Here is a 23,679-nt window from a genome sequence, read left to right as displayed (position 1 = left end):
CTCTGCTGAGAACACTGCCAGGAGGAAGCAGAGGGCAGAAGTCTAGGTGAAAGAAGGAGCAGCAGTGAGCAGATTCTAGTCAGACAGGGTAGGGATCTGCAATAAAGAGCTGCACAGTTGCCATTCAGCCTTTTGCCTTTGCTTCTTTCATGTAGCTGTTCTTTAGACCTTGACAGCTGTTTGCTTCCAGAGCTGGGATTTGCCTCCTATTTATGTACTGTTGTCATTTACTGGACCTCTGCCTTCCAGCTTTCACTGCTTCTAACTTCAACTCTAGGCCTAGTCTTACCACTCTTCCTTCCTTCCCAGCAGCTTCAGGATATGCCTCTCTGCAGAGATGCACTTCCCCTCTGTCCTTTCCTGCCAGAACCTCACCACTCAGAACTTGTCATGCACTTCTGTAGACCGTCTCTGTAGGATGTTGAAACAGGTTTATTAAAACAGTAATATCTGGGGGGAGGACTGCTGTTTCCCTTAAACAATTCCATACAGTTAAACATATTGCTGTAGAAGGATGAAAAATCAGTGGGTCAGACTTCTGTATAGGCTGAACTTCAGGAGGTAACTAGATTGAATTTGTTTAGTTGAATAAAGGGAAGTGCATTCATCTGAAAATTATTTGGCATGCCTCATAATGGATTTTATAGCTGATAAAATGTTTTAAGAGTCTCTTGATACTTGCACAGGAAGAACACAAAATCCAGTGAGATTTCCCTGCTTAAATAATTCTGAAATAATATGCTTATGGGTAGCAAGAAAAATAAACTGATATTGTAATAAAGCCAACGTAAGGCTCCCAGAATAGTCCAGGGTATGCGAGTTAACTCCTGAGAGATACTATTGAAATGTGGTTTGAGGAGAAGGAATGATTAGATTAATTTCCTTATAGTATTTATAAGGAATATACTTTTCATATCAAGTACAAGGAAAAAACACTGCAGAACAAATATCCTGACTAGAATGATTTTTGTTGTTGTTTAATGCAAATATGTGGTAACTGACTGTTTTGCCTCTTTTTCCTGGTATTTAAACCTCATAAAGTAGCCTACTCTCTCTGAGTGCCTCAATTTTAGGTCTTCAGTGAAATCCTTGGGCACCCTATTAAAATATAAGCTTTGTCCACATTGTTATGGCAGTATTAGGCCCATGTTATTCTTTATTAATATACCTGAAGCACAAATAATGTTGCTCTGTCAATACAGAGTACTAAGCATGAGAGATATCCATGACAAACTACATATCACACACGATAATCCCCATAAGAAGGCCCACTTCCATTTTTTTATAAAATCATTTTGAAACTGGGAGAAATGATGGCTGAAGAAAGTTGTTGCCCAAGTGGAGACATTTCATAAAACATGGATATAGAATAGTTGAGACAGCATTTTTAATCTAAAAATGTATTTCAGCTACTCTGAAAGTGGTGTATCCTATTTTATTATACTGGCCTAAGACGTCAGATGTGAATACTGGCGGTATGGCAGTAGAGGAAGGCAGAACCTTCCCACAAGCATTCTGATACGTGTTATTGCCATGTGACTGATGGCAGCAGTGGGGCAGTCTGACAAAATGGCGTCTGACATGAAAGTGCATATGAAGCAAAGGTGTGTCATTGAATTCCTTCATGTGGAAAAAATGCCATCCATTGGTATTCACTGATGCTTGCTGAATGTTTATGGAGATCAAATAGTGAATGTGAGTACAGTGAGGTGCAGTGGGTAGTGTGTTTCAGCAGTGGCAATGGCAGCGGGTCACCTCCGCTGATGCAGACTTTTACGAGTGTGGCAGGCAGGCTCTTGTTCATCGCTAGCAAAAGTGCATAGCTAATTGTAGTGACTATGTTGAAAAATAGTATTGTGGCTGAGAATTTGCTCTATTAAATAATGTTATTGTGCTCTTTGTTATAATTTCCATAGAAATATATAGGAGACATTACTGTTGGAAAGATCTACATATCTTAGATGCTCTGGTTTTATGCAGATGATGGAGAGGAGCTCTCTGGAGAAGGATCTGGGTGTCCTGGTGGACAGCAGGTTGGCCATGAGCCAGCAGTGTGCCCTTGTGGCCAAGAAAGCCAATGGTATCTTGTGGTGCATTGAAGAGAGCATGGCCAGCAGGTTGAGGGAGGTGATTCTCCACCTCTACTCTGCCCTGGTGAGGCCACATACAGAATACTGTGTCCAGTCCCAGGCTCCCCAAGTTCAAAAAATGACAGGGATCTCCTAGAAGGAGTCCAGCAGAGGGCCACAAAGATGATGAAGGGCCTGGAGCATCTCCCATATGAGGAAAAGCTGAGCAACCTGGGTCTTTCCAGACTGGGGAAGACTGAGAGGGGATCTGATAAATATTTATAAATATCTAAAGAGAGGTGGGAGGCAAATGGATGAGATCAGGCTCTTCTGAGTGGTGTGTAGCAACAGGACAAGGAGTAATGGTCTAAAACTTGAACATAGCAAGTTTCTTACTAACACGTGGAATAACTTCTTTACAGTAAGGGTGACGGTGCACTGGAACAGGTTGCCCAGAGAGGTTGTGGAGTCTCTTTCTATGGAGATCTTCAAGACCGAACTGGACACCTACCTGTGCAACCTGTTGTAGGGTACTTGCTTTAGCAGGGGGGTTGGACTTCATGATCTCTAGAGGTCCCTTCCAACCCCTGCAATTCTATGATTCTGTAAACTGGTTCACTGAGTTATTTTAAATGTTAAACTAGATTTCTGAGTGCATATTTTGAGTGTTACTTGAATAACCCTGAGCTGTTGTATTCTTCTGTCTTGAAGATTTTTGTTTAGTTTACGCTTTAAAAAAAAAAAATACACCTTAGTGTGTAGGGTCAAAGAACTAATACCTGTTCTGGCTTCTTGGACCAGGGCACGTTGCTGGCTCATCCAGCCAGCAACCATCAATAACCATCCACCATAACCCCCAATCTTTTTTGACAAGGCTGTGCTCTATCCTTCGTCCCCCAGTTTTTATTGACAGTGAAGGGATTCAGACTGTTATCCTCTAAAATCTGATGTACTGTTAATACAGACAGACAAGCCAGTAAGCAGCAAGTAGGAGGAGTGTTTGAAGAGGTAGTTCTGCGTCCTTATCATAAACGTGCTTAAGTAACAACAGAGAATGTGTATGAGGAATTTAATGGAATTTCCTAGTGAATTCTTAGTGACCTTGGTCTTAAGGTTCAAGAAGACCTCTGAGTTAGTATTTATTCTAGATCTTAAGTGTACTTAAGGATGTCTGGAGATAAAAAATCAGAAATTCTTAAAACTATGGTGAATATAAAATTAAGATAGGGACATTTATAATTCAGTGAATGGTTCTAATTTTAAAACATGATCATGTCAAAATCTTTGTTTTCTCATCATATTAATAAGAAAAGAGATTTATTACTCCATATGATAGTTTACTTCAAGTTTCATATGATTTTTATGAAGTTGCCTACATCTTTTCACACCAGATATGGTAATTAAATTGTATATACTGGATGACAGTGTATACTCAGTGTTTTTAAAAATTGTAACGTATTCATTAAGAGCCATCCAAAGTGGATCTAAAATGGCCTATCAGTAGAACTTCACTGATGATCATGTGAAGATCATTGTGAGATTCTTGCATATTCCATAAAATTAAGTCCAAATAAGGATTTCTTTTTTTAGCATTAGATTTGAAGCATAATTAAACCATGTAATTGTTAATCATGTTTTGGTTACTAGAGGCCTAGCTTATCACCTCCATATAGAAAGAATCAGGATCTGGTCTGAAGACAGAGGGGTCAACCTGAAACTGAGGGTACATATCAGTGTACCCACATCCACACCCTAAGGACATTAGAAGAAAGGAAAGGGAATTATTAAGAACACTCATTCAGCCTGTATGCTTCCAAGGCTTACTACAATTAATATGCATAGACACTTGCATGTAGATCTGGCACTAGACCTTCTGTAGTTGTAAAAATCGGGAAAAGCTGTCTCTGCAGACCTTAGGAGCAATGCGCCAGGTGATGATGTAGGAAATCAGGTGTTTCCAAAGAATGCAGAGAAAGGCTTTCGGACTTGCTCCTTAGCAAATGCCATCTGAATGGGTTTTTGCGGTCAAAACATCTCTGCTGCATTTTGGCTGTGAGTTTTTAGAGCTGGCCAATGTACACTGTTTTCAGACTACATATATTTTTTCATCTACTGAAGTAATTATAGTTTCTTTCAAGAAAAGCAGCAGAACAGGGCAGGTTGAAATGATATTTTTGTTTTGAAGTGACAAACCAGTATGTTGGTATTTCTTAGGATTCTGCATTTCAAATGAAAGAGTATTTGATTTTTCCAGTAATAAGACACAGCTCTTTAAGGCAGAAAATAAAATGTCTCATATATCTTTATATATGTATATGAATATATGTATACATATATGAAGCATGTTACAGGTGTAAGACATGGAGGCAGCTGGAAGCAATTTCACTTTTTTTTGTAGTCATTCATAAAAGTAACGAATGTGTTTCACAGTGTTTTGTATTCTTTGTTAAATGAAGATATCACTGTTAACAGTTAGACACCATTATCCATGCTGTTTTCGCAGTTAAAGAAGATAAACATGTTTATCTTCAGGAATTCCATACATGTTAAATTCAGCCCTTATTTGATGACTAAACTTGGAAAAAAAAAAAAAAAAAAAAAAAAGATGGGCTTCTCTCCTTGGTTTGCACTATATGTGCAAACTATATGCACTGTATGTGCTATGGATGCTGTTACAAAAGGATATTGTAAAAGTAAAGAACATTCAAATAAATGAGGAGAAGGAGAGAATGGAGATAATTGAGTTTGCTCATTTGTATTTTAAACTCTTTTCTTTTAGGGCTCTAATTTTGTAGATCACATTAGCACATATTCTAAGTCACGATAGTAGTCCCTTTTATTTCTCTATTTTTACATCAGTAAAGTTAAGGATATGGAAGAATGTACAAAAGTAAAACAAAGGAAGGTATGATGCTAACATATTTTTATCACCCACTTATATCCTAACACTGGATGTCCAAATGAGATAACACACAGGAACACCGTGTCATTGATTATTCTTAGTTTCCCACTAGGATTTAAATTAGAATCTGTTTTGCAGATATCAAAGCTACATTCCTAAGACAAGTCTAGTCAATAACCTAAGTTTTTAAAGGGGTATTATCCCTATAGCCACTTTGGTCTCTGTACCCTTATTTGTTACTTAGTACCTCTGACTCTAGTCAGTGACCTGTCAGTACATGTCTTGGGGATACAGTTCGTATTTCTCTCTACCAGCCCTTTGGTATGTCAGAAGCCTGTAGGGAATGCGGTTGAGAAAGTTGCAGCTTAATTTCACAGCAGTTTAATGAAGTTACTTTTAAAGAGATCGCTTGATTGATTTCTTGGCAAGTAGCTGTTGCAGAATTCCTCGTTAGGATATCTCTTTCAATCTCTCCTAAATAAAGTTGATCAAATAGGCAAAGCCTGTTCAGGACTTAAAAGAGATCAACTTTAAATCCTAATAATAGGACAGAATAAAATAAAAGGGCTTGAGTATGTTCTTGATGCATAACTAGATAGTATTATTTCTTAATTAGAAATTGCTTAGTCCATGATACTTCGTTGCATAGTACAGCAAACTTGAAGAAATTTAAAAAAAAAATAAAATTACACACAGTGAAATAAAATAAGACCCAGACAAAATCTTTGCCTGTATTGTCTTTCTCTCTTTCTTCCCATTTTAAATGAAAGTATATATAATAAAGTGTATATGGGCAATTTCAGTTATTTACATTCCCCTAAATACTTCATATCTCATCATAGCACTGAAACCCGAGGGATGACTTTTTAGGAGATACAAAGTAGTTGTCTGGAAGAGCATTTTGGGCTCTAGAGAGGGAAGAATTGAAAAATATTGTGACCTTTTAGAATACTTTGCCAGTACAAACAATTCCTAGTGAAGTAAAAGCATTTAAGTAGGATGAGTTTTTGTTATTCTCTTGATGGTTCTTTCTCAAAAGGTATCATTTAACTGATCTGTCTGATTTTTGCTGCTCTACAGAGAGTAGCAAAAAAATCAAAACAAGAATGTTGTGTGTATCTCTACAGAGGTTATAGTAGAAAAAAGGCAATATTGAATTAAAAGAAGTATATTGCATGTTATTTTCTGGTGTACCTTTCTCTGCCTGTCACATCTAGTTATTGATTCAGACTGTAGAATTTCTCAGTTGCTCTGCAACCCTTCACAAGGAAGCGATGTCTTTGTCAGCAAGAGTTGTTTTCTGACTTATCACTCATGGGTTACATTACCTGGCTCTTCAAATACCATTATTTAAATACCCAGTAGGGAAAGAAGAGTCACTGTGTTAGGTAAACGTACCGTGATGGAAAGATGGAATTTCTTACATTTCTGAGTTTTTGTTTTTATCTTCCTTTTGTTCCTTTCTGTTCCTTTATGCTTGTTTAAAGTGAAGGTGTAATAGGGCAGTTACGATTAGTTTAAAATGTTGATGCTAATGGTGCCTCTCTTTTTTTTTCTCTTCACACTGGTTTTCCAAATGCATAATATACTGTGTTTGAAATTCATCTTCTAAAAATGTATGCATCACTTACATGATTTCAGTTTTGTTTAACTATATTTAACAATAAGGCCATCTGTCAGTTTTAGTTTTTGTAAGGCTTTTCTGGAGTCCTTGGTACGATGTTTTGTTTTATTTTGTTTTGTTTTCAGTTTTTAAGTAAACTAAAAAAGCATTCAAATACAGAATCAAACATATTTAGTTATGTATCCAGTAGGTCCTACAGTCTAACTTAGTTTTTATCATGCTAAGAGAATCACTTCTAAACCCAGGAAGGATTAACATTCTTAAGCAGGGACGATTTTTGTCTGCTGAATGATACTTTCGTTGGAGTTGTGTGATGTGCTGCTGTTCCTGAGCATGGCTTTAAATTTTTTTAGCAATTTATATATGTGTGTTTGTGTGGATGGTCTTTTAATTTTTAAGCTACTTTTTTTTATCTGAAGCATAGTATATTGGATGCGCTCGTGTCAGTTACAATGAAGCAAGCAGTGTTTAAAAGCAACAGAAGGCATAGTTATCCTTAATAAGCTTTCAGGATCATCCAGCTGTACTCCTTATAATTGTGTTGTTCTTTAATACAATTTTTAAAGCATTATTTTCTCTGCAAATATTTTTGTACTGAAGTACTGCCTGGATACAGTTTTAAACACTGTACTGATACACATTATGTAACATTTCTAAAACACATGATTCTCTGAACTTTGTTATTATAATAGTAATCAAATACCTGTCAAAATTAATGACAAAGCTACCCTTCTACTGAATTAGAAGCTCAGTTTGTTCCAAATCATGCCTATAAAATTTTCCTTGCGTAGTCTGTACTGTCGTTCTATCTAGTTTGAAATTGCAATTATGTGTCCTGTCTGTATGAGACTACTTTAACCAGAATAGATATTAATAAGAAAATGTGTTTTTTTTATGCACTTCGTATTTATATTATTTTCTCATTATTTTGTGAGAGACTGAAATTGCAAGTACTGTTATTAACCTCACGTGAAAAAAAAAAATTAATATTGTTTTCTAGATATATTTTCTTGGAAGAAGGTCTTAGAATTCTATTTCTGCGAAGGTACATATTCTCTCACCGGGTTGTGTATATTGTGTTTATTTAAGATAGGAAGACCTATAGAAAGGTCAGTCCTCCACATTCTTCTATGCTTCTAGTACTCCTTTAGTGCAGCTGTTTAAAGCCAGTATCATAGTATTACACTTTTAGTTAAAAATTCCTTATTTTATGCCATGATAAGATGAGAGAACATCAAGTGTTCAAGTGATGTATTTCATAACTTCTGCATGGCAGTGGCACAGGCTGCCCAGAGAAGCTGTGGATGCCTCATTTCTGGAAGCAGTCAGGGCCAAGTTGGATGGGGCACTGTGCAGCCCAATCTAGGGTTTGCAACCCTGGCCTCCTCAGAAGGGTTGGAACTGGAGGGTCTTTAGTGTCTCTTCCAGCCCAAGACATTCTGTGATTCTATGATGTGATCGTTAGTTATTTCTGAAATGGCATTGCACATTGGCCAAACTCTGTTTTTAACAGAACTGATTTTCATTTAGAAAAAAGGCTCCAATGATTTTGATTGATGTTTCCAGTCTGTTGATAAGTTGAAGTGGAACATAAACTGTAAGTAACCTCACTTTTAAAACGATCGGCGTCATCAGAAAACAACAACTCTCCTGCAGTGCTTTACTTGGAGCTCAGTGGAAAAGTGTCTGGATAGCTGGTTGAGGGCTCAAGGGAGCTTGAACTGTGTGAAACATATGCTGTGCCGTAGCAATTAAAACAGCCTATTGAGTTAAGGCAGTAATCCCTCAGTAATGTGAACTACCTGGACTGTCTGCCATTTGCTTAATAATAATTCTAGAGCAAGAAGGTTAGCTATCCTGGCTGTGCATTTGTTCTCCGTTACTTTTATGGTCCGTTTGGCATTCTTCATCAGGAGGTGTTCCTTGAAGATTTTACAGCTCTTCCAATCATAGAAATAGTTTTCTGCAGGATGCCTTTCACTGTCCAATTTTTTTTAAAGCTTACATTGCAATAGCTTAATGTTATTGTCAGCTGTAAAATTTAATCTAATAACACCTTTATTCAGTATTATACTTTTTTATTCCCCTAAGGAATTTGATTGTGCCTTGTGCAAATCAACTCAAACCAGTCTATGACAGGCATGAATTCGAATCTTGTATAGTAAAGAAAGCCTTGCAAAATATTTCCCTCTAGGGAAGCCTCTTTTAGCTACAGCCTCTTTCTAATGAACAGTAAATTCCTAGAAATGTCATAATTACTTGCAGTTATGTTATTCTTCAGATTCATAACCCACTTAACTGCACCTCAATTTATAGCAAATTGAAATGTTTGCTTAAGGGTTGGTATGAAAGCTGCGGATATCTCCTGTAACATTTGTTTACTGTTGTTAGACTTCTGATTATATATTTTTATCCTTATACATCCTCCTTCTGAAGTTTCAATACTTAATGAAGTAACACAGAAATTAAAGAGGCAGCACATTTTTCAGTGTGATGTTCCTCTCATATCTGTTTCTGAATTAATTAATAAATTTCAGGTGATTAATTCCACAACCAAGTTGATTCTCCCCACATCATTCAGAGTTGGTATGTGAGTACAAACAAAGTTGTCGGCATACCTACTTAATTAGGTATTTAGTGTCATATGGGTGGTATTGAAACAGCTCATCAATATACTCTACAGAAGCAAAGCTACTATATTTTCATTCCTTTTACTTGTATAACATTGTGGACAATCTTTCATATCAAGGAGATTTTTAATTGCACAATTCTAGCGAGCTGGTTTTGATTTTCACAGTATCTCATGCAAAAAAACCTTAAACCACAAATGCTTAAAATGAAATCATTCAGCAAAGCTTTATTTGTTATTGCTTGGGAATTGTTTTCAAACTGAGAAATAACATTTACCAGAAGATAGAAGGTTATAAACCATATGCTCTTGTCTGCTAATATAGTGCAAAGGAAAACAGAATAGCTATTACTCTATGTATTAAGAGTAAAGAATTGCTACTTGAGGGGAAAAAACAGCTGCTTTCCTCACTGTTTGATTGCCTCTTCAGCATGCAGGTTCTCCTCTAAGCAACCCATTAATTTCTCAGAAATATGGCAAAATTCACAATGTAGACATACAAAAAGTGTACTTCAGAAAGGAAAGAGCATGATATTGGATTGTTATTTACCGATAGTGCCAATAACAACAAGGATCTACGGTTTGGTCACTTGAAGGAACGGCATACGCAGACTGCCCTTTGCAAGAATTTTCACTTATTGGTACCAATTTTAAACTAAAAATCCAGTCCTCTCCAGGAGTATTATTTCAGATTCCTCTTTCTTAGAGGGAAAGAAAAACAGCCTGACTCCTCAGCATAGAATGTAAAGAGGAGTTCCAGGCCACTTTTTCTTAGAAAATTTTAGTCAGTGCAGAATAGAGGTTTACTATTTCACAGAATCACAGAATGCATTATGTTCACATCCAACCTTAACAAAATTAAATCCAGTGTTCCAGTAAGAATATCTTCCATCAGTTTTCGATGGGTATTAGCGTTTCCTTAGGGTTTGTTCAAATGATCAGGTTTTGTGATTATGATTATGATTATTTTTAGGCAAGGTAATATGTTTTTTCACATTGTTACCATTGCTATGGATTCTTTTTTTTCTCTCTCTCTTCTGTGCAGCTTATATCATTTCTCTTCTTTGAATGTGGTAAGGTTGGTCATTGTATATTTTATTTCATGGAAAAAAATAAGATGTAAAGAAAAAAAAAGAAAAATAATTCAAAGAAAGAAACTTACAGGATTTGAAAAACAAATTGTTTTAATCAAAAATTTTCAAGTTTTTGCAATAAGAAAGTACAATAATAGTTGGAATGAAAAGCTCTGCTTATGTTTATGTTTGACAAGCAGAATAATATTAACATTGAACTATATAAGTGATGATCAGAAAAATTCAATAAGGTGAGTGCTTTGTAATTGTCTACTTTTAAAATAAGGTATTATAGACAACTGATCCCACATCCAGACAGACAGATTAGTATTAATTTATTTTTTCCTTTCTGCTACGGTAGATATTTTTGTGCTGGTTTTATATGGATGTTCTGGAATCCTGGGTAAAGAAATTCAGACAAAGAGCTATTTGAGGGGTGTATGTTCTGTAATACAAAAATTGCCTTAAGAATTAGAGCATTTTTCATCTACTGATCTTGAAGTTTTCTTAAAGGGACAAAGCCTCTGAAGTACACCCTGAATAAGTTCTCTCTTATCCTCCATGCCAATATGGTGAACATACAGAGAAGATGTTGAAGATGATAGTTACAGATTGGTTTGCTGATTTTGCTATTTTTTCAGGAGAAGAAAAATGATATGTAAAATTCTAATTCCTAAATTAAGGAATGTATATTTAGTGAGCATTGTACTAGCTTCTTCACAATCCTTTTCACACTTACTGTACCTGGAATAGTAGAACAACAGAGCTAGGGAGCAGGAATTAGCTTTGGCTCCTATCTGCCTGTCCCACTGATGTGTTAGGAGGGTGAATGACATCTTTCAATACAGGCTCACTAGCTCTCTCCCAGGCAATTCATAGCTATAGTTAGCACTTACAGGGAAACATTCTCAGCAGGCTGTTTGGATGTGGTCACTATGCTTTGAACTAAATGTAACGCTAAGGATAGGTCAAAGAGAAGTCTGTAACCAATATCTTATGTTTTCCTTGTGTTTCGAGGCCCAAACATATATTTTTTTCAGAACTGGCTGAAATTTTCCAAATGGATTACAATTCTTTGCAGGGAATATTATGCAGAGTCATTACAGAAGTGCCACAGTTTGCTTGATTATGCAATATATGTAAATTCCTGGTGGGATTTGTAATATATTGCTTTAGAGAAATTGAGAGACACGGGAAAAAGTGAAGAAAAAAACAACTTTGGAAAGGTAAGATCAGAGCAGTTAAAAGAAAAGGGTGCTACTGTATACTACATTATCACTACAGAAGCTCTCCAAATGCCTTGTAAATCCCATGGGGCATTGTGTATACATTGTGTATGCAAATAATCTACATTACCACTACAGTCCTTCACTGTTGACGTTCCTGTGAGGTAGATAAAATATGCTTAATTAAGGTTAATGATTATGTGCCATTGCAGATCAGGTATCCTAGATGGAATATACCAGACGGCATACCTGTGATGATAGATGTCTTAAAATTATCCAGTTCAGAAAGACAGGTGAAAAATCAGGGACAGTTAGAATGACAGAATTCCTCTGGAGAAAATACTGACAGTTCTCTTACTGTTTGTGTAAATGTATCATGATTTAGGTCTTACCAGAGAACTCGTAAAAGCAAACTAATTTTCCTCCTATTTCTTACAGAAGTGAAATCTTGTAAATTAAGAGTATAAAACTTAAAGCATAAAAATAGCTTTACTGGCTTCAATAAATTAAAATTACAGGCAAGTTCAATAATCTCAGATAATTTAAGACCTTTGATTGTTTGAACAGCAGGGAAACCTGCTCAACATTTATGTATCATGTGCTAGACTAGGTGAAGAGATGGCGCTATGCAAAGATGAAGTCAGCATTGTTAGAATCCCAGAAATACCAGTAGATCGTTAGATTCTTTAAATGTTACCACTTACATTAATCATCCGTTTGTAAAGTTTAATTGCCCTTGAATGTTCTGATCAGTGTTGCCCAAGGTATATTGCCACAGCTGTGGTTCTCTGTATAAAATGTAAACAAATGTTATATTCTATACAAACACACACACACACAAAGATGAAAAGAAAACAGAATTCTTGAAAGTACATATTTTTTAAAGTTTAGGAAAAATACACTTAATTCTCATTGTGACAAAATAATTATCAGCTTTCAAAAATGGGTATTGATGCCTTAACTTTTTATCTCCACATAGATAGATGCAAACAACAAGAGAGAGAACTTCAGACATGCCTCCAAAGTTCATGTTCGGGTGTAAATAAAAAAGCCATAAGAATGTAAGTAAATCTCCACTCCTTCTCCTCTTCCCCCATTCCCAATAAGCAAACCGTCAGTATGTTTTAGGTTATTTCATATCTTTAGAATGAGTTCATAAGTCCATTCTAATTACATAAAACAAAAGACAATTCTGGTAGAAATGGGATAAAGGGGATGGTATTTCTTAGGTTATCCATCTTTGCAACGGTACTCCCAAGTGAATATCCTGGATATTAACAAGTCCTGATCCTTCTGTATGTTTTTCCCCCAGACATCTGCTGCCAGAGTGAATGTTTATTATAGCCTTTTTTTCATCCAAGTTTCTGTGACTGAAGATTGTAGTTTAGAAGAGACCGTCGCTTACTATGTGATTATATTTTCTTTTTTAAACTCAGGACTCCTGTTTCCACTTCTGTTTTCTGAAGGGAACTTGAATGTTTTTTTCAGTGCTATATTTTATGGAGAAAAGGTGTTTATTTTGGAATGACTGCTTTGGCTTCAGTAAGGTTTTTGACACTGTTTCCCATAAGGTCCACATAGAGGACCATACTGAAGAAGTGTGGGCAATATGAGCAGACAATCCAAGTGACGTTTACTGAAAACTGTCTGAATAGCCAAGCTTAGAGGATTTGACTTTTCTAATTATTGCAGGCACTGTAACTTTCAGACTATATTAATTACACTTATGCATGTTTTTCTGATGTTGCTTGAATTCTCTCAATACAGAGGCTCTCTCAGCTAATTTAAGAAATGTTGTTTTAGAATATCAGTGCCTTTTTATTCTCCTTTAGGATATTTAGGAATTATTTAGTTTTGCTGGAGAGTGATTTTGGTCAATATTAATTGAACCCCAATGATGTTTTCCCACCAAAAAATGTGTCATCTCAATGAAATATTTTGCAATGTGCATCAGGCAATATTATCATCATGAATTCACCTTTCATTTTCATTATTTGGGAGTCCACAGTACAACTTCAGAGACATCCTTAATGCAAATGTTATTATATTGGACTAGATACCAGTAAGAAGAGGTCAATATAACATCTGTCTTATTTTGCCTACACAGAAATGCACACACCATTCTGCAATTTCAGGAATCTCTGGAGATGACATAAACTCAAATTTAATGACGTGGAACCTGTTTCAACTGCTATTTTGACAAGCTGCTGGCCTGCTATAGCTTATGCAAGAGTTCTTCATCTTTCATGGAGAGTGGATTAATTGGCAGCAGATTTACGTGCCAATTTTGCATACTTTCCCAAGTGGAAGTTTCAGGAGAAAAATTGGTGAGATATGCAGAACTCAGAGTTTTGACTACCTGATAAGAAAGCAGTCATCTAATTTAATTATTTTATTATAATAGATACACAGTATTACTTAATATGAACCAGGATATTAAAAAGCAGAAGGCTTAGCTGAGATAGGATAATTTATAGCATGTTTCTATTAACTGTGCTGGAGGTATAAACACAGCCTCCCAATACTACTGAACTGAATAGAAATCAGGCATCTTTTTAATTCTGATGACATGAACATTAATTATACTTCTCTAACTACAGATAGTCTTGAGAACACTGTTTTTGGTACTGTAGGATGATGCTGTGATGGTTTTCGTCACTGGTGGCGAATTTCAGGGTAAAACTGGTATCTACAGTAATTCCTAGAAATGAGAGATACATCAGTGTTTTAGCTTCATCTCTATGTTGTCATTAAATTCTCAGTGTTTTGGTTAATGTTGGTTTCAACACTTAGTAAGTTCCACTGGTTTTCTGGGAGGCATTTCCTTTCCCATAACCCTTATCAATGCTTTATGAGAATGAATGTGTGAGGTGCATTGGAACTGATTTAGTAACTGAAGTCATAAAGCACATTCTGTGCATCAGTGAGTTACAAGGAACAGAAAATGAGAAGTTGCCATGAATGTCAGACAGTACATCACAGTGTGCTCTTATTTATGTAAGTCTAATCACAGATATGCCTGTGTGAACTATACGTTACTGTGTTTTGGAAGTTAGCTTTATTCTTGGAGTACCATTTTGGATTTGTTTTCAGAGAAAAGTAATAGAGAAAGAAACTAGAACTTAAAGACTAAATGAGAAACTGGACTCTGCTTTTCTCAATAACAGTAAAATTAATGTCTCTCTTGCTAACTCTCCTGTGGGAAGTAGCAGTATTTGCAGGCTGGTATAAACAAATTATTCAGTCCTGAATTAAGGGATTACTTGCTTACCATTTTAATTACGTTTAAAGCTAGGGGGAAATATAATGCATGTTAGGAATTATAAGCCGCAGGTTCCTTCAGAAATAGTGACAGCATTTCAAGTTTCTTAAACATATTGGGGTTTACTTTGTCCCATCCATTCTGGAACGTTTACATCAGTGAAATCTTCTGCTTGAAAAAAGCTGTTATGGTCTTTTAATAGAAAAGATTCTGGTTTTGAGGAAATGGTCATTAAATGTTAGTGTAATAGTTAAAACTGAATACACTAAAGAGCCACTGTCAAACAATTATTTGGATTTATAGATTCAACTATTTAGTCTATCAATTAAAAATTGATTGATTATATTTTTAATTGCAGGTCACTTTGTGTATTTGTATTCTCCTGGTAATTTGTTAGTCAGGTACCTTCTTAGATTCTCTTTAGCTTTAGTTCCCTCCTTCAATAAATTTCAGTGCTTTACTTTAGAAATAAAAATATATGTTCCCTCTCAGTGCACTTTCCTGCAGAAACTAAATGCTGTCTTCTGTTCTGGAAAGCATGCAACTGCCAAAACCATTCATGGATTTGACTTTCTCACCTGACCAAAATAAGACCATCCATAAAATGGAGCAGATGTGCAAGTGCATTTTAAAGTCTATGCTTGGAAACTTAATTTAAAATTAGTGTCTCCATGCCTGATGCTCTTGGAAAAAATCAAGAAGCCAGAAACTACAAGCAAAAATGTTTCAGTATGTTTTCTTTTTAAATCATAAAACTCAAGGCCAGATTAATTCTACTGTTCCCAAATATATAAAATGCCTATATCTAGTTGATAGAAATATTGGTTATTTTAAAATACTTTATAACTCTAACTTCCATATACAGCCACTATGACAAAAATGAAATACCATTGAAATGGGAAGGTTACATCAAACTTCTGACATAAACAATTATAAAACTGACATCATCAGAGTTCTGGGTAATACAGTATTGATTTACTATCTAATTTCTGCAGACATGAGGGGTTGAGTGAAGCTCGATTGAGATAGAGTGCATTTTTGTTTGTTTGTTATGTGTGACTGCTTTATCAGCACAGTGAACAATGATTGTCATGAAGATAATCAGTAAGTGGAACAATCTAATGGAGGGAGATCAAAGTTAGAGGTTTATGAAGATTTTTTTCCTCAAATACAAAATGAAAAACAACAACTATGGACTAATACCCATTTTCACACGTTTACAACACTTTAAGTAATTTTTTTTAATAATCCCAATACTTCGGCTTTCTTAGTATTTCTTGAATCCTGTATCCCTGTCATTAAGGAGAACCTGTTTTAATTCATAATGAACAAAGCTATATTATCTATGATATGATGTTTAATACCATTTATTATGACAAATTGTTTAAACTTGAGATATGAATTGAGTTCCATTGTCACTTGTAATCTGTTCAGGAACATATAACTACATTGTAACGTTTCCTGATTGTTCTGAACTGGCTGAGCTGGCGCAGGCCTTTTGGAGTGAATAACTGTTGTAGCAAAAAACATATGCTGTAGATTGAAGTTTACTGCCAGGACCCACATTTTACTTAAGATTTATGGAAGATCCAGTACTAATGCCCCTACATGACCATTGAAAAAATTTCATCTATTTTGTGTTCTGAGATGAACAAATGTGGTAAACCTCCAGAATCACAGTGTCTTATCAGTCCTACTGAATCCTCGACCAGGTTAACGTGTCACCAGTGCAGCTTCCCAGTGCGGAGATTTACAATACGGTAACCACCATAAAATCATGTCAGAGAAGAAAGATTTTCTGACTGTACACTCTGAATTATTCTTGCAGTCTCATTTTCTGGAGTTTACTACAATAAACCCGCTTCCAGAAAACAACAACTACAGAAATAGCAAGCTCCATTGGAGGCTTATTATTCTGGAGAACAAACAATAAAATTACCTTCAAAATCAGACAGTTATAGAATCATCTTGGCAATTTCCTTGAGCTTAATATTAGCCCAAACATGACGATGAATCTAAAATTTACTCTGGTATTTTTCCAAAGGTTTTATTTTTTTACTTACCTAGAAATTCTCCATATTTGATCAAGTTTTTGGCATTTTTTTATTTGACACAAAAGCCATTGGCATATTCAGAATGATTCTTATAATGAGTATGCACTATGAATATTGTTCTTAATGCCATTTCTGGCCAATTTCAACTTCTTTCTTCTAAAGATTATCTAATTTTGTTACAGTTGTGAAACACGCCATAAAATTGTTCATTCAGTGAGCATGCCAGAGAATTACATTTCCTGGTCAGATTGTGTTTGTTCAATCTTTGTGGCGGGTGTAAACCAAGTCCCCTGCATCATTTTAGCCACTGTCAGATGAATTCCATTATGATTTTTGATGCAGTTCATACTCAGGAATAGATTCACTTTCTCACTCAGTCTGTAAGAGGAAAAGTGCCCTGCAAGTACTTCTAGCTTTGGAAACAAGTGATTGTGCAGAATTTCTGCTATCTTAGCGAGTGTTTTCTCTGCTACTTGTACGAGCTGTAAGACCGCATAGCCAATTTCTACATGCCATAGCTTTATCTGACTCCATTCTGTTAAATAAAATACTTACAATTTTCCTAAATGACGATAGTGTCAACATAGGTAGCCTAATATTTGAGGAAAGGTTTTTCAAGGGGGTTAGATCAAAGTTACTTCATTTCTGACTGACTTGTGCATGCTTCTGGTTTAGTCCTGTTACCATAGGTACACTGGGGTCATACGGGGTATTTCAGTACCAACACCACACATTCACTTATTCCCCTTCCCCCGTTGTTTCTTACTTTTAGCCCCAGTTCCTTCTGGGGGATGAAAGAAGAGTCTGAGCAGTGTAACTGTGAAAGAGAAAAATTACAGCATAAAAAAAAATAGTTCATTCGTGTTTCCACAGTTATTGACGTGGTATTACTTAATGCACGTTTCCAGCTGTTTCTGGTATACTTTGGACTCTTGTTTTATAAGCTTTTCTAAATGTGATTAAATCAACCTAGAAATAGCACAGCTCAGTCAGGTTCTCCTTGTATGATCTACAGTGTGTGAATTAATACAAGGAAGTCTATGAAGTTTTAGTGTATCTCCTATTATTATTATGAGGTAGTTCCTGTTGATTTGGTAATAGAAAGTGAATACTTACTATTCACTTAATGCAAAGCACTTCACACTTCGCTGGTTAAACATTTTCAATTCGGACATAATGATCGTTTAGATTAGTATTATCTACTTAAGAGTAGATAAGAATGAATGTAAACATCATGTTTGTTTTCAGCCCATTCCTTGATGCTGCAGGAATGCACTAATCTTAAATAATTCAAGTGAAGTCAGTAGGACAGCTTATTAAATGAGGAATATGCTTTAAGATCAATATTATACGTAGTAGCTGAAACACAAATTATGTGATCTAATACAGCTCCAGTACAATTTTCATACCTAAGATGCAGAACTTAGCTCATTCTACACATATAGGCTTTTTTTTTTTTCTTTCTTTGTCTTTCTTTTCCAATTCAGCTAGAATTGAGAGGATTGTTATGCTGTTGTCATCAAGCACAGTGTTCAGTTCCCAGGAGATGCCAGCCACAGATGCTTTAATAGAGTATTCAACATAATAATTAGGGCAATCTGCCTGTTTTATTCTAATGCTCAATTATTAGCTATTATCTTTAGCCTCAAAGTTACCAAGATCTAGTTTTTATGTTCTCTAAATCTTATTTTCTTAGTATAAACTACCATAACTGAACATTCCTCGTGCTAATTCTAATACTTTTAAAATCTTTGAACAGTTATGTGTTTAATGGCAGTGCTTCCTAAAGTCTGTTTCTCTATTGAACTATTACCCTTCATACGACTGTGATTAGGTTTCTTTCAAGTTTTGAGTGCCTTGTTCTTATCTAGGGAAAGAAAAAGAATATAAGTTTAATATGCCTTCATTATTTGTATTTCTTAGCATCTCCTTTGTGATTGATCTTTTTCAAAATGAACAGTTCCAGTATTTTCAGTATCCGTAAACATAAAATTTCTAGATTTGACTCCTTGTCAGTTACGTTTGGTTTTTTTTTTGAGATCAAGTGACCCATAAAAAATGTAATGATAATCGCCTTGCTATTTTTTATATATCTCTCTGAATTTGAAATTTTGGTTCAAAAGTCAGAGGATTATACAGAATATGCAGGTTAGATGCTCAAAATTCATTTTGCTCATAGGGGAGAGAATAATTTCTCTAATGGCACTTTAATTTCTTTAATGACTCTGTCTTCATAGGAGAGGTGCTCCAGCCCTTTGATCATCATCTAGACTCATTCCAACAGCTCAGTGCCCCCTCAATCATAGAATCACAGAATCGCGGGGGTTGGAAGGGACCTCTAGAGATCATGAAGTCCAACCCCCCTGCTAAAGCAAGTACCCTACAACAGGTTGCACAGGTAGGTGTCCAGTTCGGTCTTGAAGATCTCCATAGAAAGAGACTCCACAACCTCTCTGGGCAACCTGTTCCAGTGCACCGTCACCCTTACTGTAAAGAAGTTATTCCACGTGTTAATAAGAAACTTGCTATGTTCAAGTTTTAGACCATTACTCCTTGTCCTGTTGCTACACATCACTCAGAAGAGCCTGATCTCATCCATTTGCCTCCCACCTCTCTTTAGATATTTATAAATATTTATCAGATCCCCTCTGTCTTCTCTCCTCCAGTCTGGAAAGACCCAGGTTGCTCAGCTTTTCCTCATATGGGAGATGCTCCAGGCCCTTCATCATCTTTGTGGCCCTCTGCTGGACTCCTTCTAGGAGATCCCTGTCATTTTTTGAACTGGGGAGCCTGGGACTGGACACAGTATTCTGTATGTGGCCTCACCAGGGCAGAGTAGAGGGGGAAGATCACCTCAGTTAAACACAGAAGCATATGAATTTGCACCACTGTCTTTTAAAATAGTTGACTTGTTCTTGCTTTCCTGATAGCAGTTAACAACAGGCAGGAGTTCTAATGAAATAATGCGGTGATTCCCTCAGGGAGTATTTGTAATGAACATTACCGAGTAGCAACAACTTCAGAGTGTTTACATTAAGACATGATTAATACCAATACTATTAACCTGTATATTGGGTAAAATTTATACCCAAAATAAGGTATATTGCTAATTAAGTAATTGTATTTATTGGTATATTCCCTGCCTAACCATAAATTTGGAGTTGAGTAGGTTTATTCAGGGGGTGTTGGGACTTTCATGTTTTTTTCCTTCAGGATTAACAAAATTCAGCTCACTTATTGCACGTTTGTCATTTTCCACAATTCAGTGGTTTAGTGAAGTGGGTTTGTATTGAATCATTTTGGAATTTCAGTTAGAGTAAGTGTCTATTTATGGTTGTTAGTTGGAGCGGTACAGATGAGCTCATAAGGGAATAAAGTAACTTTCTGATAGAGTTAAAAAGAAATGCTAAACACATTATTGGAAACTAAGTTTAGGGAACTGTTATAAAAGCTGGCCAAAGTTTAGTAATTAGATTTTTAATTTCTGCGTGACTGAACTTTGAACCAAACATGCTCATTTAGAAAGATATTTTTACTGATAATTACAGTTTATTAAATGCAGAATGTCTGACTTTAGTTTTGTTGCTAGTATGTAACGCTTTATTCCAGGTTTTTTTTTTGTTGAATTGAAAAAAACCTTTGAGATGAGGGCCTGGAATTTTTCACTGTTCAGACTTCTAGCATGTTTAGATTTGAGAGAAATAAGAAATGTAAATCATGTCCTGCACCATCAAAAACTGTAGTGGCAGTTGTTACAGAAGTGAGATTAAAAGTATTTGGTGAATCTTCAGGTAGAATAGTTATGGAGAACATAAGCATGTTTAAGAAACCAATGTCAGAAAACAAGATTTTTAGGAGCACCTAAGTGATTTAGAAACAAAAGCACCACTTGAAATCATGAAATGCATATGTCAAAGGAATGTAAGTACTTAAGAAAATCTGTGTCATGTTGAAATAAGTGCTTGGATTTAAAAAAATGCAATGCTGTTTTTTTTCTGCAAGAGTCTCAGATACTCCATAAATTTTAACAATATAATTACATAATTATTGGTATTCTCTGACTCCCTGTGGCAAGTTTTGAAATCAGAAACAGTTTTGCTCTTATCTACTCACTCAGTAAACTAAATCTGCAGTTTTGATTACATTGTCATGCTGAAATGGTTGAGAAATGTGACATTTCAAGCAAGACATGTAGTGCTTTCACTGTGAAATTCCTCAAATCAACATAATCAAATACAAATTAACAGTTACGTAAGATGAATTTCCAAATCAGAACTATTTCAATTATTTTGGATTCATAGTTCTTTTCATTATGAGATGCATAAGCATCCCATCTATGTGAGGAAAATCAGTTTTAAGACATTTGGAGTTTTTTATTTTGAACATGTTACGTATTCACTTGCTTTTGGAACAGTTAGTCAGTACAGAGAATGAAGAAGTGTAAATGATAAATATAAATGAAGCAGCGTTTATACTTTACACTGATTTTACAAAGACCAAGCAAATAATTTGATCCAGATGCAATAATACAAAGCAGTGTGTATTGACTGCCACTGATTTCTAGTGTAGAAAGTGAACTTAGTCTATGCATACATATACATACTTTACCACACTGGTGCTTTTTCCACTGAATTTACTGATTGCTGTGATTTTTATAGTACTTTAGACAATAAATAAAAAGCTACATTTAAAAAAATTCCTAAGATCATTTATCTTTATAGAACTTCATTGATCCCAGTGCTAACTTCTGACTTAAACTTGGTTAAAACATCTAAGCCACTGACTTATGTGAAGCTTTTCTCTGCTTCCTTAAATATCATGCATGCCATTTTCACGAAGGCACTTGCACATAATAGTCAAGTCACTTTTCAGCCAATTCCTCTGTAAGGCTCTTTTTAAAACACTATTCTTTTTAAGGCTGCTTTCTCCATTCTGATATCCTCTCTTTCAAAATTGTGTTGCCAAACCAATTGTAAGGGAAATTTTGCATCTTCCAAGTCTATCCAGCTGAAAAATGTGTGTTCTCCAGCCTTGAGTTGAGCATTAATTTCAAAATTGCTATAGAAGCTATAAAAGCACTGTTACAAATTGCTAGAATAGGCTCAGATGTCTGATTTAAACATTTTTGCCCAATGGAAAAGATTGCAAGTTGGGAAAATACATAGCAATTTTGTGAATAGAATTAAATATCCCTAATATGAAGGAAAATTAAGTTTTTAAATAAATTTGATAATTCATTCTATTTTAGTTTATGTCCCAAAGCAATTCCCAGCTGTTAAGGAAAAACAAATGGCAGTCATCATTTCAGAAGACAAAATAGCATAAGGTAAACGTGTTTCTGATACGATAGACTCAAGTACCCGTTCAAGTCTACATTTCTGGTTTAGTGTTAGAGTGACAGAATGTTTATTCTGGCGTCTTGCGTGGAAACCACAGTGTCATTACAGTTTCATTAAGCACAAGTCTCTGTAAGCATAAGGATGCAGACTGTTCCATTTGTAAAATGCAATGATTTAAAATACTTCATTGCTATAAAACTAAAACAACCACCCCACCCTGGCCTTCACCACCCCAACCCTGATCCTCCCATTTCTGTGTGGTTTGTTATGTACTACCTAGAAATAGCAAACAGTTCTGAAAAACCTGGGTTAAGCCATGAATATTAAAATTCCTAAATCCAGTCATTTAAAACATCCATTATAAGAAACCAATGCCAATGTAATTAAGAATAAAGACTCAGCAAATCATACATTAATTCCTCTTTTTAATTTTTCAGCATTCTATTAAAAAAAATTCTTATTACATCTGCTGATAGATTTTTAAGTTGCTGTATTCAAAATTTTGGAAAACTATTTGCCTTTTAATTACTCCATTTCCATAATATACATGTTCAGATGTGTAATTATGACAATTCAAAACCAGATTTTATTGTGCATTATTAAATACAGGGCAGATTTTAATTAGAAATCCGAATACAGGTATTACAGGTTTTTTAAATAACTTGTTTGTGTTACTGCTTATTGGAGAAGTGATAAAACCTGACTTTCAAAGTTTTTGATTAATTTAGAAACTAAAGTTTCTAGAAACAACATGGTAGAATTGTTCATAAGAACTGCAACCGACTGTAAAAGATCTTTTAATATATGGAAATTAAAGCACTGATTCTATTAAAAAACTTTGGGGTATTGAAATATTCTCCACTTATAACATGTGAAAATTGCATTCACATTTTTATTTGCTTTGAAATTCTTCCAATTTTTAATCAGAATTTATTTCAACAGTTCAGGCTCAGAAAAAGAAGTTTTAAAATTAAATTTATTTATTTCTAATTTATGGGATTTAAATCAGAATAGTGTCGGTTATTCCATGTACCATAGATAAATAAATACATATTTAAATCTTGAATTTACATAAAATAACATTTGAAAATTAGAAGTATTATTACTTCTTTATTTTTGTACTTTTTGTTTCTAATGGTAAACTTTGATAACCTGTCCTTTTAATTTTCATTTCTCCTTGTATGTAGCTTTCCTTTATCTTCTAAATTTTGGTGAAGAAAAAGAGAAATCACCAAAAGAGGGAAACAAATCTCTGAAGGAACGGATATTTCAAAATTAGTATTAGTTTTTATTAGTTTTGGTGTTTTTGTTGAACTGTGCATGTAGCCATGGGAGTGTGCATTGGTATGGCTCAAGCTCTTACACACAAGGCTTTATAGAGAGAGAATTATGGTTTTCTGTAGCCATTTGGGGGATTGTTCCCAGTAAAAGAAGATAACTTCTCAGTATTAAGTCAACCTAGGATGCTTTTAACGTTGTCCAGCAAGCACACACACAAAAA

At 35.2% G+C, this 23,679-nt stretch overlaps 1 long non-coding RNA gene across 3 annotated transcripts in view; it reads left to right on the top strand.

The window, feature by feature from the left end:
* Nucleotides 1-23,679, top strand: part of LOC110402465 — an 87,787-nt gene that overhangs the window by 62,118 nt on the left and 1,990 nt on the right. For all 3 annotated transcript variants that reach the window (XR_002441103.1, XR_002441104.1, XR_002441102.1), the window contains 2 exons: nucleotides 12,503-12,584; nucleotides 13,631-13,850. This is a non-coding gene — a long non-coding RNA (uncharacterized LOC110402465). The remainder of the gene's footprint in view (nucleotides 1-12,502; nucleotides 12,585-13,630; nucleotides 13,851-23,679) is intronic.

The sequence above is a fragment of the Numida meleagris genome, chromosome 7 (genome assembly GCF_002078875.1).
Source record: "Numida meleagris isolate 19003 breed g44 Domestic line chromosome 7, NumMel1.0, whole genome shotgun sequence".
Taxonomy (NCBI): Eukaryota; Metazoa; Chordata; class Aves; order Galliformes; family Numididae; genus Numida; species Numida meleagris.
This window is presented reverse-complemented; position numbering and strand designations above follow the sequence as displayed.